The following is a 13948-nucleotide window of genomic DNA, read 5'->3' as shown; positions in this document are numbered from 1 at the left end:
CTGGTCCAAGTTCCAGAGACCTCGGTGAGGTGTGCAGGGCGGGCAGCACACAGGTGAAGAAGGCCAGGTGGCCTGTGGTCACGGGGCTGGGAGGAAGTGGAGTCAGGACAAGAACCTGGGTCCTCAAGTTCTCTGGCAACCGTCCTCCTTACACCTGCCAAGTGCACAATCCTCAGGACTGTGGCCCCAAATACATTCTGCCCAACTCTCGTTCTGCAAGGTGACTCGAGTAACCTCGCTCAATGAGTTTTGAAATACTGCTTCCTATATCTTCCTCACGGAGATGTACACGCCCCTCAGTGTACTAGGACCCTGACTTCCTAAGGAAACCAGATTAGCTTCGCTTAACCCATGTTTCCTAAGTGCATTTGCATGGAACCCTTTGGCCAGTACTGCCACAGCACCCACCATTCTGGGGTACTGATTTTCCCAGTTTCAATTGTGTTCCAGATTTTACGTCCAGTTGAAAGCAGCTTATCCATTTGGAAAGAGTTTTACCCCGGGGGCTGAAAGAAATCACAATGAGTTATCAGGAGACCCATTCCAGGGAATCCATTTTTCCACCCTCCTCCTTTTCCTCTACCTCCTCAGACCCCTCAGAGGCTCCGGGTCCACAGCCTGCACCCACCCCACTACTGTGAGCAAGGTGGTGACACAGTCCATGCCTTGTCATTCGTGGTGAAGCAGGAGCGCCCACCGAAGGTCGAATGCCCTCATCGGCAGGCAGGACCTGTGCCAGCCTGGTGGACCATGGGCATTTCTGATGGAGAAAGGGGAACTCAACTTTGGTCTGAGACTCTCACGTTCCTTTCCAACCCAGTTCAACCTTTCATGAAAAGGTCATGAAGGAGGGAGGCAGCTTTATAAATAAAGTGACCTCTGATTTCCATGGAATTATTTGATGTACCTACGTATTGGGAAATTCTAGAAATGATCAAACCCTCGGTCAGGTGAAGGAGCTGGACCAGGTGTCCTTGGTGGAACATTAGTTCCATGAGCCCTAACACAGTGACATTTGTTTGGGCAATTATTGCCCTTGAAGTCCTGTGAGGTCCCTGGAAACTAAGCATTTCTCGAATGTGCTATCAGGTGGGATGGGAGTCACCACAGTGACCTCCGATTCTGGACTAGGAATTGAGGTGAGCAACTGAACACATCATGCCTTAAATATACCATGACACTACTTATAGCGCTTGAGGATTCCTTCTAGTTCTAGGTCTTTAATGTAAAATAAGGAGATAAGGAGTAATAACAAGCACACTCTAATAAGAGCTAACCGTTTTCTCTTACTCTGCCAGAACTATTCTAGGTGCTGCAGACACATGAACTCATGTAATATTCACGACAGCCTGATCATCAGTCACGATTTACAGATGAGGACACTTAGGCACTGAGAGGTTTAATAAGCTGCACAAGGCTACACAACTAATAAGGGGGAAGCCAGGGTCCAAACTCACAAGCCTGGGCCCCTAACAGTAGCTCATGCTTTTCTAAGTCCAAACCATTTATGGCTATGGCACAACTGTGTGAATTTACCCAAATGCTTGGTTTATAAGAAAATCAGACAGACAGACTTGTTGAGACTAACTCACTTTACTAATCAATGACCAGCTAGGAGGAATTTCTTGTAACAGTGTGTGAGACAAAATTATGAGGGGATCTTTATTAAAGACACACTTTTACTAACTTAAAAACAGTACCCAGGGTCATGACATGCTTGTCTGAACTTCATACAATAAGTTGCACCTAAGAGGTTGACAGGCGTGTGCATGCAAACCCCATACCATAGGTGAGAGAACAGGTGTGGAGAAAGCAGGTGAGGTGGTGGTCAGTGTGCCAGGGAACCCCGATGCACATAGAGTATTCTGGTTCTTCAGGATCAATGCAAACCTCCCTGTCTCCCCCTAACCACATAACCTTGGCCAAGTGATTTCTCCTTTCTTGACCTGGATCCCCCCAACGCTAAGATGCAAGGAGGGCAGGCTAAGTCCAAAACCCACATGGAGAAGTCAGAGGGATTGGCTTTAAGAGAAGCCAGTGGTCTGTCTTCGAGGCAGCCAATGAGTCTGAGGCAGCTGGGGCCCAATGTGAAACAAGTGATGAGAATTTCATCGAAGGCCTACATTTAGGCAGAGCTGTTACAGGGAAGGACCTGGTGCTGGAGGCGTGGGTACAGCAGGGGGATGGGCAGGACCAGAGGTTTTGGCTGGGAGCTGGAAGATGGGAAGTTAGCTGAGCACAGATGGGCATCTGTCCAGTGGAATTTCAAAACAAGTGAGCGCCAGACACATAGGGTGGTAGGGGCCACAGAGAAGGGACCCAGGCAGTTTCTGTCTTCTAAAAAGCAGCACACTGGGTTGCACCTGAACAATTTCAGGTTTAATATTCAAAATACTTAACATGGCACCCGGCACTGATCAAAGTGCGGTAGAATTCTGGTGACATATGGCACTGGTGGCACCAGCCCCTCACAGCCCCTTCTCTCTCGGGGTAAATTCTCCACGAATCGCACCAGTCTGATCATCGCTACTTTGAGCCATCACTGCCTCCAAAGGGCTCCAACTCTCATTTAGTTCTAAGAGCTGGATGTCACCCTCAAGAGCTGAATCATTCTTTAACAGCACAAAGGAATTCCATGGGGGATGCCAACTGGAGCATGGCTGTCACCCACTGAGGTTAGCAGGTGGGTGATAAAAGGCATGGCCAGAACACAGAGAGGCCTGGGGGCAGGTAAGGTCAAATTACAACTTTAAGGAGGAAAAGTTTAACCTTAACTTAGGAAATCTTCTGTATTCTGAAACTACTTAAAATAGTTCCTACTGAATGGCTTTCCCACATTTGACCATGAGCTACAATGAAAACTTGGGAAATTTAACACAGTGACTCAGTGCACGCACACAGATACACCTAGAACAAACAATTCTGACTCTTACACCCTGAGACCCCCGCAATATTTTTTGCTTGATCCTATTCCATTAAAAAATAATGCTGTCTCTACCCACTGAACCAACTTTATGACCCATCAATGGGCTACAACGTACAGTTTGGAAAGCCCTAGCCCTAACCCTAATGCTAACTCTAACCCTAAGAAAACAGTAAACAGTAAACTTTTCTGAGCCTCCATTTCTCTCTGTGATCATAAACAAGGCATGAAAGTCACTGTCAGGTCCCGCAGGTAAACTCCTACACTGCAGGTCAGTTTCTGGAGGGGCTTGGAGATAAACAGCTAAGGCTCTGACCTTGATCAGATGTCCTCGGAGCAGATATGCAGGGCACTGGAGGGCGGCTGGTGTCTGTTACTGGGTGAATAATTTTCCAAAGGACTAAAACCTTATTTAGTCAGATTTGACTAATTTGAAGTTTATGTTCATTAGGAGAAAGGAGAAAATAAACAACATAAATATGGTAGGAAGTATATTAGAGCCCCTTAAGAAAATAAGTTTTGGGGAAGAAACCCAAAACATTCTACAATGAAAATGATTGGTACAATAATTTTTACTTTTGCATTAAACCGTGTCTTCTCTCAGGAATTTCAGTGGCTTCACTCTAGTTAGTCAAGTCTGATGTACAGTGTGGTTATGGAAGTAACAATACATCTCTTTATAAATATTTTATAATCTGGAATTTCAAAAAGTGTATCACACTACCATTCACTAGAATGAAGACAAACTGAAATTCTACTGCATGAGTTTATACTTTGTAAGTGCTTTTAGGTTTGCTATTCAGATTATGTACACACATTCCTTTAACAAGCCAGCCAATTACTTGGGGTGGCAGATAGCAAATACAAAGTCCAGTTTCACAGGATCCACAACAGTCTGGTTAAGACAGTGTCACTGTTGCCCAGGATACAAGACCCAGACAGAATGTACTGCCAGAGAGGCCTGGGGTGAAAGGTCACATGCTAAAGGTACTCCACCACTGCAGGGGTCACCGCCACCTCCTCAGCCAGGTGTGCTCATGACCTCCCTGCTGCACCGCCCAGAGGGCTGACAATGGCTGTGGCAAACGCCGGGTTACAGGGGGTGTGTGGCTTTCTCTGAGGCACGGCCTCCCTGGCGAGGTCACAGGTTGCACTGGGAACTCCCCGAGGGGACCACAGGAGGACACTTGCCTGTCTTCTCTGACCACAGGACTCTTTCGGAGAGTACCTCATAGGCCTGCTAGGAGGCAGGCTTTAAAAAGCTCCCACATCTCATCACGCATTGAAAATGTGGCCAATGTAAAATAAGCTGACATTTAGCTACTCGCAACATGCCCCAGAGGAGGCCCTCAAAGGGAAGAGCAGCCGTCTGTGCTAAACACAATTTATCAATGTCTCTCTCGCAGACTTTAGGGCAGTAGCTCAACGTGTGGGCCCCACGCAGCAGCCTCAATTCACCCGGGAACTGGCTGGAAATGCACACCCTCGGGCCCACCCCAGACCCGCTCACCCAGAATCAACAGGGACCAGCCTCCAGGAGACGCTGACCTGGTAATGAGGGCTGAGAAGGAGCTGCTCCAAGGTCGCAGTGCCTGGGGGAGAGGGGCAGCCCCACTCGGGGTCCAGCCACCTCCACCTCCTGAACCAGATTAGGGAAAAATCACTACCACATGCTGAGGCGACTAGGACAGACAAGGAAACAGTTTTAATCTGCATTCTCTCTTCTCTCTCTCTCTCTCTCTCTCTCTCTCTCTCTCTCTCTCTCTCACACACACACACACACACACACACACACACACACACACACAGCAGCAGAAACTGTCTCCCTTCCTCCCCCCACGCCCATCTGAAATGACTGGTCCTGAGGTGCTAGGCGGAGCAGAGCTGGTAGCCCTGAGCGCCTGCACTGGCCAGGCACATGCAGAAGCCTTAACCAGCCTCTAGTACAGGGGTCCTCAAACTTTTTAAACAGGGGGCCAGTTCACTGTCCCTCAGACCGTTGGAGGGCTGGACTATAGTTTAAAAAGAAACTATGAACAAATTCCTATGCACACTGCACATATCTTATTTTGAAGTAAAAAAACAAAACAGGAACAAGTACAATATTTGTATTTGCATGTGGCCCGTGGGCCGTAGTTTGAGGACCCCTGCTCTAGTACATTCACTCCTCTGAACAAGATATTACTGTCCCATTTCCAGGATGGGAAACTGAGGTTCAGGGTGTTGCAGGTATGTGGCCAAAGCCAGAGTGGCTCTGGGCCTTACCCTGTACAAGTCGGTGTCTTTTCAGCCTCCGAGGGATTATTTTTACCCCTACTGTATTTCAAGAAGCCCAGGCTCTAAGAATTTACATTTTTCCCACAATCACACAGGCAGCACGTACAAAGCTGGACTAAAACCCAAGGTTTCTGCCCCTAACTCTGTGCTCCCTGCACCCCGTCCCTCTGCAGAGGTGAGATGAGGCCGAGCGCCCCCAGGTGCTGTCCCTGAGCCAGCGGAGCAGAGCCCTCTGGGTGTGACCACGGCAGGAGGCACACAGGTTCTCTAGTGAAGGATGAGTGGCAAAAGCAGAGAGAGGTCTGAGGGCTGAGCCTCAGGAACAGGCATCCTGGAGGGGAAGCTGCTTCCTCTGCCGTGTGTGCTCTCATTACATTTGAAAGGGAAAAGGGGGATCAGGAGTGGCAGCCTTGCAGACTTGTAGTGAATCACTTCCGCCAATCCGTGTGTTCTCTCCACACTGGAGGGGCATGTGGGTTTACATGTGTGAGAATCATGCTGGAATCCAGACCCTGAAACATGATCGGATGCAGTGGAAAATCAGTAAAACCGGCACACATTTAGACATGTATGTTTGATATCACACGGCTCAAAGAGGAATAGGATAAGGGTTCTTAACCCAAGGGGCAGAATCAGAAATCAGGGCTCCCATGAACTAGGCGAAGGAAAAAAACACCAACTCTGTAACTTTATTTTCATTCACGTCTGATATTTAGCATTCTCCTTCCTTAGGAATTCAGGCAACAAACCACAGTCGCATTAGCAGTACCTGTAACTTTATATCACATTACCATTGTTGCAGGTATTTTGAAATATTGTTTACATTCGTCACTACTTCAAAGTGACAGCAGTGATTAGACCTATTATGGGATCTTGTTATTAAATCTTTGAAGAAATAAATATATAAATAAATGTCATAATTTAACATCTTGATAACGGGATTTCACACTTCTTATGGCAAGAAAAGCTGTAATATGAGTCCACAAAAGCAAAACCAGGAAAAATACAAAGGGAAAACTTCAAAAGAATTTGAAAAATGAGGACATACAAGCCCCAGCACACAGACAGTCCACTGCCTTGTGCTATCTCACAAAGTAATTCTTAGTAAAAACTTTAAACTTCTTAAATCCTCACCCAAGGATATATTTTTATCGATTTCAGAGAGAGGAAGGAGGGGAGAGAGAAGCATTGGTGTGTGTGTGTGTGTGTGTGTGTGTGTGTGTGTTTTAGAGAGAGAGAGAGAGACAGGCATTGGTATGAGAAACACTGATCAGTTGCCTCCCATATGCGCCCAACCAGGATCAAACCTGAAAGCTAGGCTTGTGCTCTGACCAGGAATTGAATCTACAACTTTTTGGTGTATGGGACGATGCTCTCAACCAAGCCACCTGGCCAGGGCAAAACTTTGAAAAGAGCAGTATCTTTGATCCTATTTGATCCTGAGATGACTTCTAATCATCCACCCAGGAATCCTCTACCACCGAGGAATGCAGACAGCCTCAGTGAGGACGGAGCATCTTCCCTAGGGCTCACCTAGCTTGGTCGTCTCCTCTAGCAACATTCCAGCCACATAACAGGAACTCCAAAATGTGTGACTGTGACTAACTCAGGTGTGTTTTTACACCTCTTCAAAGCTTGCAGGTATTCATTTTTCCTCATTCTGTATTTACTGTAAGTCCCTTCAGAGAAATAGTCTTGTCTGCAAATCTCCTGTTACAGATGAGGAGATGGGCCTGAAGGTTAGTGCCTTACCTGGGCCCACCCAGGAGCCATGAGCCAGGACTCAGCAGGACTCACTCTGTCCCCCCAGCTTGGCACTTGCCCATGCTAAACTACTTTACGCACATTTCAAGCCGACACTGGAAGACTGATTATTGGAGGTGATGTACACCCAAATTGCTTGATTTCGTAGATATAAATTTGGTCTATGCAGAAAAAGAAAGCTAAGAAGATTAACAGAGAAACTAAGGCAAGGACTGAATTGAATCAACTCAAGCTTTAAGGGAAAATACTTCTCTTTTCTGGTTCCTCGTTTCCTAGGGACGCAAACTCAGTGACTCAGAGTGGGGAGCCCTCATACTCACCCCAGGCCTGGCTTTCCAACCCTCACATCAGAACGATGGCCATCTGGGCACAAAGTTATGAGCTCTAACAGCCTAGAAGATGCTCAGGGTAGATTCCCTCCTCCCCCAGGAGGAGAGGTGGGGTTCAGTGGACACTTGTTGACCTGAGCTCTCTCCTCCTGGCTCCCATCCGACCCAACAAAGGCAACAAAAGCATTTCTCACACAAACCCACCCTGTCGGTCCAGCTCTGCTGGAGCTGGAAAGGCTGTGCATTTGTTTCTATCTATAATCACCTTCGGAATCTCTGGCAAAATGAAAGCAGACTCGTCCAACCTTTAACAGTACTTGTTTTGTACCCATGAGGACCACCCTTCCCATTTAAGACATTTCTTTTTTCCACTTAAAGTCCTAATGAATTTAGTAGCCATGAGTCATCAGTTTTATACTGATGCCAACTTCCTCTTATTATACTTTTCTGGTCCGATTTCCTTTCTTTGCAGCTAATTTTGGCAATCTCAAATCTATGGCTCCTGGAATTGAGTTGGGCCCCATCTCTGCAGGGGAGAGAGAGAGAGAGAGAGAGAGAGCGAGAGAGAGAGAGAGAGAGAGAGAGCATGCACAGACGACAAGATCTCTGGGACAAACCCAGAGCTAACATAATACTCAATGGTGAAAGGTTGAAAGCTTTCACCGACAAAATCAGGAACAAGACAAGGGTGTTTTTCTTAAAACTCCTATTCAACATAGTACTGGAAGTCCTAGCCAGAGCAATTTGGCAAGAAAAAGAAACAATAGGCATCTAAATTGGAAAGGAAGAAGAAAAACTGTCTCTGTTTGTAGGTGATATGATCTTAAAAAATCTTAAACACTACACCAAAAAACAGTAGGAACTGATAAATGAATTCAGTAAAGATGCAGGATATAAAATCAACATACAGATGTCAGTTACATTTCTATACAGTAACTCAGAAACAGAGTCAAATGGTGGCTGCCAGTGGCTGGGAGGGGGGTATGGGAAGATGCTAGTCAAAGGGTAGAAACTTCCAGGTGGACGATGAGTAAGTTCTGGAGATCTCATGTACAGCAAGGCGACCATAATGAACAATAGTGTATTATGTACTTGAAAGTTATCATGAGAGTGAGTCTTAAATGTTAATTTATGTGAGGGGATGGAGGTGTTAACCAACCATTTCTTAGTATATATGTGAATCAAATCATGCTGTACATCTTAAACGTACATGTTATATGTTCAATAATAGTTCAATGAAGCTGGGAAAAATGAGATTAAAAAAACCAGGAGATTAAAGTGTGGGGAAGAAAATGATGTGTTCAAATCTGTAGGCAATTTGAAAAAACATAGATTTTAAAAAACATAGATTGAGATATCCAATTCATATAATTAATAGACAATAAGACATTACATCGAGGCAATTTCAGTTTACTTTTGGACACCAGAAAGTAAACTTTTATTTTGTATTTGTTTACGAATAATATTTGTTTACAAATATTCACTGTTTTGTGAATTGTTTGTTCATGTTCTTTTTATTGAGAAATTGACATTTTTCTTCTCTTTTACTTATTTTTTTTCAATTATAGTTTACATTCAATATTATTTTGTATTAGTTTCAGGAGTAAGCACAGTGGTTGGACAACCATGTACTTGACAAAGGGTTTCCCTCGATATTTCCAGCTCCCACTTGGCACCATTCATAGTTACCACAACATTACTGACTATATTCCCTGTTCTTTCTTTATAGAAATCTGACATTCATTTTCACAGTCTGTATTAGGTTTATAATTATCCCTGCTATTTTTAAAAACACACACGTAAGTATAGAGTTACTTAAAATGTTGGGGAAAAGATTCACTGACTGAGTACAAAAGGACAGGCAGAAAGATAGCAATGGAGACCTCTGGTGGACCAATATTCCATTTCTTTGCCTTATTTTTCAGAATTTCAGGGAAATGATATATAAATTGATGTATAGAGTGGTAGATCCTGGGTTCAAGAAACTAAAGCAGTGCTACTGATTTATAATCTCAATGGTCCATGAATGTTATTTAGAAACCTGACCTGCCAGTAAGTCCAGGTAAATGGATATACTCATCAAACTCCTAGGTTGAAATTAATTGCAAACCAGGAGGAACATATGTTGCTTGAAGATAGGAGTTTTTGGCCAAAACCCACATGCAGAGATATCCTCCACACGGAGCCCTTATGCCAAAGTGTGAGTGAAGAGAGGGGAGACATGGAGAGGATGCGGCAGGGGGCAGGGGTCCGGCCAGCCCTCCCTCCAGCATCAGCACTTTGCCCTGCCCTTCCAAAATGCCCATTTACATCTCTCCCGGACCAGTCCAGTCTCCCCATATGTCTGTCTATCAGAGAGTCTCAACTTTTCCTTGTTAATTAAACAGCATGTTAGTTAACAACACTCATGTTGCTAATTGTCCTACTTTCCCCCTCAACCACAGAACTCAACAATATTGCAGGATATCAACAACCCTTTTTCCAATAGAGTGTCTGCTTTTCTGAATCCATGTGTAGCAAAAGTTAACCTGAGCAGCAGAGGTCAGCTATTCTGTAGGTAGGAATGTTGTTAAATAAATAAATGGAACTAATTAGTACTCCTATAATCAAACAAACTTTATACTCAACTGCCACCTTCAAAAATAGGTGCCCATATCTGAACTTGCATATTTTCTACTCTATCATCTTAGCTTTCCTCCCCTTCATTTTCCACCTCCCACGATGCCTCCCCCCCCCGCCCCCGAAGAGTACCCAGCAATTACTTCTCTCCATTCAGTAAGACTGGCCCAAGATGCTCTAAATTTCATCATCACACTGAGATAACTTGCTACAAGGAACACTTAGATGTCATTTATAATCTTCACGCTCACACCTTTAATCTTTAGTCCTGATACATAAATTCAAAGTTATACAGAATAAGAGGTTTATGTTAGCAGTCGAATTTTTTGGACAAATCCTTGTAGACCCAGACACACTTTTTTCTCTAGTGCCTTATGGTCCTCCCAAGGAGGCCACAGCCCACCACCTTCCCACTAGCACACCAAATAACCCATAATGATGGTGGCTTATTTGCAAGTTCCTTAGCCTCAGGCTTGACCATCATTCTTGAAGCCATCTCCACACAGATCCCACTCTGGCTTCCCCTCACAGAAAACTCATCTTTCCAGAGGCCCCACATCAACAGTGGAGCCAAAGTGCTTGGCTCTCCTGGAGATCAGCATGAGCATAACTAAGCGAGCTGAAACACACCGTGGGCTCGTGAGGACACTGTCTGACAGAGGTGCCAGGACAGCAGCCCCAGCCCACTTCATTCCTCTCCTCCCCGCTGTGAATGCCTGTGCAGAAGGCCCTGGCTGCATCAATGGTGGTTAGGAACATCTGTTGGACCATCCTCCACGAGCTGTTTTCCTAGAAGATGAGGGGCACTCGTATCCCTTTTCCTGCTGTTTTCCTTCACAGCACTCCTAACTCTACGTGTGCAGCATACACATGCATTCAGTTGTCTAGGTGTGCACCGTCTGGCACCCCTACCTGACTGAAAGCTCACTGCTAGCTCTACTTGCACAGCACATACATACATTCATGCCTAGGTGTGCACAGTCTGGTGCCCCCACCCGACTGTAAGCTCTGTGAGAAGAGGGATTGTGTTTTGTTCACTGTGTCCCACTTGTGGCGCAGCGTGCCTGGCACATAGCAGGTGCTTTCAGATACTGCGTGAATAAATGAACGGCCACGAGCAGGGAAGTGAACACTGGGATGTGTGTGCACTGGGAAAGCAGCTAAAGGCTGCTGTTTGAAAAAATTATTGGGGCACAAAAATTCTCTGTTCCCTAAAAATCTACCAGAAGAATGGGGGACAATGCTATTCTAGTAACTTAACCAGTGCTCTTTGGTTACTTCTGATGGTGCCCGTAGGGACTAACCTTTAAGAAGATTTTGTCTTATTCACAAAGTCCTCCATTTTTCATTAGAAGTGTTTATGGCCACTACTATGTCCATATCTGGGTTCAAACATGCAAGCTCTGGGGACTGGGTGTGGCTTTAAGAGAGTGGCACCACACTTGGAGGTAGAGATCTTTCTGTGGCATTGACCAGAGGCCAGGCCTTATTCAGACCCTGGGCCTAGGCTCTGACCTCTTGCTGCTGGCCTCACTGGCCTGGGATCCTGAACCCTGTGCTGTGGGTCCAGAACCTTGATCTCCAGGCTCCAGGCCGAGGTTCTGTCCTCTGGCTCTGCTGTCCTCCTGGGACTTCACTCCTCTTCTGTGTAGACCTGAGAGCCTGCTCTCCCCCCGACTCCAGGAGACTTATCTGGCCTGGCCTCCATGTGGCTCACACAGCCTACAGTACTGGTGCCTGACTCCCCAACAACCACACTGCTCCAACCATAGGTCTGAGACCATCTCAGCAATGTTTCAGTTAGAGAGAGCCCTGTGACCCAATTCTGGCCAATAGGTTTGTTAGCTCCTGGCAGCTTTTCTTGATCCAAAAGAGACTCAAGAAGAGATGCCCATTTCTTCCTCTGGATACCACATTTTTGGATGTGAAGGCTGGACCTGCTGTGGTCACCCTACCACCCACCTGTGGCAGAAGCCACTCTAGGAGGAAAGCAGAGCTCCCAGTGGCACAGAGGTGGACCTGAACAAGCCCGAGGGACCTCACTTGCCTGCAGCCAGCCCTACCCCAGGGCTTGTCACAGGAGACAGCCTGTCCTTGCTCAGGTCCAGTTTGAGCTGAGATGTGCTGCTGCTTGCGGCGGAGAGTATGCCTTTCCCCACCTTTGCATGAAGTTCCTGGTGTCCCCCAAGTACTGCAGCCACGGCCTTCCAGAGTCATGCCACCAGAGTTCACTCTCACTTTCCCAGCTAAGAAAACGTGGATTGGATTACAGCCCTGGTGCCCAACCTTTCACGCATGAGGACTTCTCTTTAATTGAGGTACTATTCACATATCATATAAGCCACCATTTGAACCAGCTTCAAGTACAATTCAGTGGCTCTTTTAACATACTCTTACGCCACTGTCACCCCTATCTAATTTCAGAACATTTTTATCATCCCCACAGAACACATTAAACAGTCACTCCCTAGCCCTCTCCCTCTCCCTCTCCCCAGCCAGGTATCTGCTTTATATCTCTTTGGATTTGCTTATGTTGGACATTCTATATAAATGGAATCATATAATATGTGGCCTTTTTTGTCTGGCTTCTTTCACTTAGCATAATACTTTCCAGGTTCATCCAATGTTGTAATGTGTCAGCACTTCATTCTTTTTTACTAGAGGCCCGGTGCACAAAATTTGTGCACTGGGGGGGGGGGGGGGGCGGGCGGTGGCCCTCAGCCCAGCCTGCACCCTCTCCAATCTGGGACCCCTTGGGGGATGTCTGACTGCCAGTTTAGGCCCAATCCTGCTGGCAGTCAGACATCCCTCTCACAATCTGGGACTGCTGGCTCCTAACCGCTTGCCTGCCTGATTGCCCCAAACTGCTCCCCTGCTGCCCTGATTGACACCTAACCACTCCCCTGCCAGCATGATTGACACCAAACTGCTCCCCTGCCAGCCCGATCACCTCCAACTGCCCTCCCCTGCAGGCCTGGTCCCCCCCAACTGCCCTCCCCTGCAGGCCCGGTTGCCCCCAACTGCCCTCCTCTGCAGACCTGGTCGCTCCCAATTGCCCTCCCCTGCAGGCCTGGTCCCCCGCAATTGCCCTCCCCTGCAGGCCTGGTCCCCCCCTAACTTCCCTCCCCTGCAGGCCTGGTCGCTCCCAACTGCCCTCCCCTGCCAGCCATCTTGTGACTCATGACATGTGGGTGCCCATCTTGTGACGTCATGGGGACGGCCATCTTGTGACAATGTGGGGGCGGCCATATTGTGATGTGAGGGCGTGATGGTCAATTTGCATATTACCACGTTATTATATAGGATGGCTGAATCATATTCCACTATATGGATATGCCATATTTTGTTTATCCAGTTACCATTTGGTGGGCATTTGGCTTGTTTCCACTTTTTTACTGTTGTGAATAATAATGTGATAAACATTCACGTAGAAGCTTTTGTTTGAACACTGTTTCAGTTCACTTGGATATATACCTAGGAGTGGAGTTGCTGGGTCACTCCATTCCATGTTTAACTTTTTTAGGAACCACCAAATTGCTGTCCACAGCAGTGAGGTCTTCTTTTTTTGTTTCTTCTAAAACAAGTTTTTTATTGTGGCAAAACACATATAACATAAACTTTACCATCAGAACCACTTTTAGTATATGGTTCAGTAGTGTTAAGTATATTCACATTGCTGTGACACAGACCTCCAGAGCCCTTCTGTCTTGCAGAACTGAAACTCTATGCCCATTAAACAACACTCCCTCTTGCCCCTCCCCACCACTGCTGGCAACTCCCATTTTATTTTCTGTCTTTATGAATTTGACTAATTTGTCCCTTTGTGACTAGTTTACCTCACGTAGCATCCATGTTGTAGATGGGATAAGGGTTCTTTCCTTTTTTAAGGTCGCATAGCATTCCACTGTATGGATATACCATGTTTTGTTTATCCAATCTTCTGTCAATGGACATTTGGACTGTTTCCACCTCTTGATATCATAATTGTGCTGCTGCAAATTTGTGCAATATTTGAGATCTCTTTTTCATTTCTTTT

The 13948-nt window shown here is 46.2% G+C and overlaps 1 protein-coding gene across 1 annotated transcript in view; it reads right to left on the bottom strand.

The window, feature by feature from the left end:
* DAP (death associated protein) overlaps positions 1-13948 on the bottom strand; it is a 49398-nt gene that overhangs the window by 14878 nt on the left and 20572 nt on the right. The window lies entirely within an intron of this gene.

The sequence above is a fragment of the Myotis lucifugus genome, unplaced genomic scaffold, assembly GCF_000147115.1.
Source record: "Myotis lucifugus unplaced genomic scaffold, Myoluc2.0 scaffold_0, whole genome shotgun sequence".
In the NCBI taxonomy this organism is placed as follows: domain Eukaryota; kingdom Metazoa; phylum Chordata; class Mammalia; order Chiroptera; family Vespertilionidae; genus Myotis; species Myotis lucifugus.
The sequence above is the reverse complement of the archived record's forward strand: the minus strand, read 5'-3'. Positions and strand labels throughout refer to the sequence as shown.